Source organism: Mauremys mutica, chromosome 4 (assembly GCF_020497125.1).
Source record: "Mauremys mutica isolate MM-2020 ecotype Southern chromosome 4, ASM2049712v1, whole genome shotgun sequence".
In the NCBI taxonomy this organism is placed as follows: Eukaryota; Metazoa; Chordata; order Testudines; family Geoemydidae; genus Mauremys; species Mauremys mutica.
Genome location: NC_059075.1, coordinates 151,992,959 through 151,998,739, shown reverse-complemented (window position 1 = coordinate 151,998,739; position 5,781 = coordinate 151,992,959).

Below are 5,781 nucleotides of genomic sequence, written 5' to 3'. Positions count from 1 at the left end.
GAGCTGGTAAGGAATGAGCTGGGGAGGGGAGCTCAGATCCCAAGGGAGTCCCAGTGCCTCTGTCCTTGCTCTTTCACATTGCTGTGCTGGAAACTAGCTAGAGAAGGGACCATTCCCCACCTGATCAGAAGCATTAGAAATTCCAGGGGTTTGCTGGAGGGACAGATTTCTGTTTGTCTATCCAATTCTGTGTCTAAACACTTGGGGGGGAAGTATACATTATTATTTCCCAGGTTTATAAGAAATAGCCAAAGAGCAGCGAGCTTTCAGTGGTCCAGGACTTGTGTCTAATAGCGAGAAGTAGGCTGAGATTGCAAATCCATGCTTCTCTGTGGCTGGCTGAGATCAGAGCCCCATCGTGGTGGCCAGTGCACAGGCACCTCACAAAACAGTTCCTGCCCTGAAGAGCTCACAGAGTAAATGGACCAGGCAGGGAAAGGAAAGATGATTCCGCAAGTGGAAAAATGAGGCTGTATCTATCCTAGGCAAATGCAGGCTCCAGAGCCCCACTGACGCTGCTTCCTCAGGGATAGCTATTGTATATGTGGGGCTCATTGTAGAGGGACCTCAACCGAGATGCAGGCTCCATTATGCTAGGCACTGCCCTTACACAGAGTAATGCCTCGGCCACGCTGCAGCGGCACAGCCCTGCTCCTGCAGCTGCGCTGCTGGAGCGCCAGAGTGTAGCCACTGCCTGCATCGGCATAAAGGGCTTTCCTGTCGCTATAGTTACTCTGTCTCTGAGAGGCAGTAGCTAGTTCGACGGAAGAACTCTTCCATTGACCTAGCTGCGACTCCGCTGGGGTTTAGGTTGTCCTAACTCTGACCCCGAAGACATGACATTTTTCATAGCCCCGAGTCATAATTAGGTTGATGTTTTCACTTTAGCACTTTAGGCGACACCCATTTTTTTTGCTTTTATTTTACCTGGGTGTTGGCCACGGGGAAGAGTATTTTAGTTACTTTGTTTTTTACTTCCCTAACTGTGTTTGCATCTTATTTACAGGGGTCCCTTTCTCTTGTTTGACAGCAATATTTATTATTTTTAATTTACTTATATCAAGGCATATTTTTACCTTTATTTTTATACCAGGCATTTTTTTATTTTGCAGCGTTTGGAGGCAGTGCTTGTAACACAATTTGCTTTAACATTTTAAGATCCATTCTTCCTGCTGTTTAACATAATATATGTTTGAATTTTGTTAGCCAGCTTAGGAGGAGCTTTTTTTGATATTTTTATACTTTTTTAAAAATGTGGCTAACCCACAAGATCGCTTGAAATGCTTTTGAGCCGTACATTTAGCCATTTGAGTAGCATTATTGTTAAAGCCAATAGTGTGACTATTTAATGGGCCTAGCAAAGTTTGCATTATCATTGGTTTTTGTACAATGTTAATGCCCACTGCATTTAACAATCGTGTACAGCTGCGTAATGATGCCAAACACTTATTACAATTTTGAGATGGGAGAGGTGGACCAAAACTTTACTAGGGCAGTTAATTTATTGATTTTTAAGGCACTGGGTCTGGCTGTTAAACCACTACCTCGAGGTGGGTGAGGTGTGTAGTGGCCATACTGAGGCACAATATTTTCCCTTTTTTTCCATGATTACTACTGAGCGATGGCCCTTTCAAGTTGTTTTTTAATTTTTGAGTTCTATGGGTTTTTTTTTAATAGTTTTAATCCACTTTGAATTATTTGAGGAGTGACATCAAGGGTGAGTTGAGGTATTGGTGAGGTGCTGTGCTTCGTTTTCAATTTTGGGCTCCCCCTCTCTTTACCCGGTGTTCCCGTTTTAACAGGAATTGACTTAGGTTTTGGTGAAGGTTTTTTCAAAACCTGGTTCTTATTATAAGGTGGTGGTTGTGAAGCAGTAGCCCCTGCCCACGGGCCATTGGATGGTGGCTGACCTGGGTCATCTTACATGTTCCCAATGCAGCATCCATTCCACGTATTCCATGTTCCATCTTTTAATTTGGCGAGGGCCCCCTGTTTTTATTTTTGTCTCCATCCTTCAGCTACTATAAAAGCACTAGAAGTCTGGTGTTGGGTAACAGGGGATGGCTCTTTCTTTCTTTTTAGTTTTTTACAACCGTTTCCAGCTTTTTATTCTCCTGCTTTATCTGTTCGAGCATATCATGTGCCTGGACTGCTTGCTGCCCTGCTAAAAGAGCTTGGGCTTTCCAGTGCTCGACAGCCTAGGATGCTTCATCCAAAACCTGGATTACCTCTTCTCTTTCCCTGTTTTTTTTCCCATTACTTGCCTGGCCAGTAGTGTGGCACATCTTAAAATGTGTGTGTTTTTTGCAATAATATGCCAGATTCTGTGAACTTGTGAGTAGGCAGAGCCTGGTGTTTGTTGCAGCCTGATTTTTGCTAACTTTGCTTTATATCGCTTGCCCACTACTTTAGCTCAGGCCTTATACCAGCCCTCTGATACTAGGCTCTGTTCCTACTACACCTATTACACATGCGCTGACTTTGTGTGTGCACATATGCACCTCCTGCTGATACCTACCTACCCTGAGTATTCACACTGGACTCTCTACCACACTGTCTGAGCACCTCACAACCTCTCTGTGTGTGTCTAGCACTGTCTGCTGAGCACAGTTCTGTATGACAGCCTCTATTTATCCTCCTCCCCCATGGAGATATACCTATCTCATAGAGCTGGAAGGGACCTGAAAGGTCATTGAGTCCAGCCCCCTGCCTTCACTAGCAGGACCAAGTACTGACGACTGTGTCGTCAGAGTAGTGTTGTCAGAGTTGTACCGGTGTGGTGCTCTGCTTTCTCCAGTGTTGATGTCACTCGGCTGCGTGCGTGAGTTCCCTCTGTGTGCTGCCCCAGCTCTTCGAAGATAGCTGACACAGCAGACCCGACGAGAACCCCCAATAACCACAGAGTCTAGTAAGATGCAAAGTCACGTCGACTAGGTTTATTGCGACCTTGGACACAATTGCAGTTCCCCGTAGATTACTTAGTCTACTGGGCATACTACGAGAAAGTGCCTGTTGGCAATGGACCCGGCTCAGTCAGTGGCGGGACTTTCCACTGCCCCCTTGGCCGGACAAAGACACTGCCCCAGGGATGCATTCTTATACATGGGTACAAACAAGTTACACATCATTTCTGACGTATTGAGGTGCAACCCTTCCACGTAGTAAGGTACAACCCCTCTATGTATTAAGGTGCCGCCTCTCACCTTGTACATGTTGGTTCGATCAAAACAACTCTATCCATCATATTACCCTTTTGGCCTTGTCATTGGGATGGGTCGGCCTGTCCCTTGTTATCTGTGGAATGTTCCAGTATAGTGTGTTCTGGTGCTATGTTTCTATTATACTACACCAGGTGAATATATGTTTATGCAACATCAGCCCTTTCCTTCCCAGCTTCTGTGAGCAGGGCCTGCCTCTGGCTCACAGCTTAACTTTGCTTTATGTTAGCAAAGTCTTGACCATTACTTTAGTTCAGGCCTCAGGCCTCATACCAGGCCTCTGATACCAAGGTTTATATCTTAGGGCCTCCTCTTACTACATGTCCCAGATCCCAAAGTGGCCTCCTCAGGGATTGAGCTCACAACCCTGAGTTCAGCAGGCCAATGCTCAAACCACTGAGCTATCCCTCCCGCATAGCCCTGTGAGACAGGGCGGGACTATTTAGTGTCCCCATTGTGCAGATGGGGATACACAGACTTGTCCAAGCTCCGTGGTGGAGCGAAGAATTGAACCTGGTCCTTCCAAAGCTGCACCTAGTGCTCTAACCACTAGACCTTCCTTCATACCTAACAGCCCCTCTGTTCAGTCAGACCGTGTGTCTGTGCAGGGCCCCGTGTGCAGAGCTGCCCTGCTCTGTGTGACTGACCCTGGCTATGTCTCTGTAGCAGCCTGTGCGACATCAAGGAACAGCTGGTGGAGGAATTTGATTTGCTGCCGCCCCTCAGCCACAGATGAAGGTAAGTGAGGTCCAAATTTGCCAGGGATCGTTAGTAGGCACTGCAAGGCCCTGACTGAAGGGAAGCAAAACCCAGGAATCAATTCCTTTTTATCTAACACTGAAAGGGTGTGTCTGTGTGGTGCCCCGTGATGAGCACAGCTCTGCATAACTCAGTTGTGTGCACGAGACGAGGTGGGTGTGGTAATATCTTATATAGGACCAACTTCTGTTGGTGAAAAAGATGAGCTTAGGAGCTAGACAGAGCTCTTCTTCAGACGTGTGTCCCTTACTCACGTGTGTAACAGCCTCTGCTGAGAACAGTTCTGTATTTGTGTGTGTGGTGCCCTCTGCTCTGTCTGACTAACTCCTTGCGTTTGTCTCCCTAGCACTCTGTTCGTGTTTGAGGAACAGCCGGTGTGGACTTTGCAATTGCTGTCTGTCCTCAGAGTCAGGTGGGTGAAATCTAAATTTCCATGGGGTACTGACTGGGCACTGCAAAGTGCAGATAGAGGGAATCAAAACACAGGCCTGGATTCCTTTCCCCCAACAGACTCGGGCTGTATCCTCGGTTGAACATCCTATTTTCCCAAATATTCATATTCTTGAGTAGCAGAGCTCCTGCCAAATGAGAGCCAGGGACAGAGGGCAGGTGTGTTTGGAGAGCTTAGAGCCAGATTCTGATCTTGGTGGCACACATGTAAATCCAGAGCAACCCCACTGACGTCAATGGAATCAGGGCTGGATTCCGATCTCGGTGACCCCTGTGTAAATCGGGAACTATCCCACTGATGTCAATGGAGTCAGGGCTGGATTCCAATCTCGGTGACCACTGTGTAGGAAGAGAGGAGCAGCAGAGCCTTTTGAAGGAGGACAGAAGGAAGATGAGAGTTGCCGGCCCTTTGAATAAGCAGGGAAGGATTAGAGGCAGGAGAGCTACTGCGCAAAGCTGTGGTTTTGCATATGGCTGGACACATTAAGCCCCACCCTAAGCATCCTGTTTCACCTTGACACCCTCCAGGAGGGACCAGGTTGGTTAACTTTCCCGTTCTTCCAGCTAACAAAGGGGTGAGTTCTTCCCTACACAAACCAGAGCCACTGATATTCATTGGGGAAAGCGTGTAATTTAGGCTAAGGAGAAAAACAGAACAAGGAAAAACAAAAGTAAAGTCTCCTTAATATTGAGCAGGTGAGAGCGCAGTGTGTGTGTGTGTGACCTACTCTGTCACATTCTGCTCTGGAACTCAAACACAAAATGGCAGCTCTCGACCTTTACAGCATGAGAAACCTTTGTAGAAAATAAACAGTCAGGCCAGATTCTGACCTCACTTGTAGGAGTGTAAATCTGGCCCTTATTGATTTCAATTCAGTCCATCCAAATTTATACTGTAGTAAATGAGATCTGATTCTAGCCCTGACTCCATTGGCTTCAGTGGGGCCACTCTGGATTTACAGTGGAGTCACTGAAAAAGGAATCTGGCTTTGAGTCATTCGATTTTGTGGAGTCAGTCCGGATTGACACTAGTGTGACTGAGACCTGAATTTGGCCCACAAATTACAAAACTCCGTTAGTTTCTTCTTTTTCCTTCTAGAATCGTCAACAACACAGTCAAGCAAATTCAAAATTAGAGCACTATTCCCAGAGCTATCAGGAGGTGGGTTCTGCAGATGATAGCTCTACTCTGGGAAGACATTTCAGAAAACCTTCAGTTTTACTGCATACCCTGTTCTGCTTTTCCTTGCTGAAAATGGATATGAATAAGATAATCATATTCAGCAAACCATAACTTTTCCATTGACAGCTCACGTGACATACTTTGTACAAGATACATCATAATTATATCACC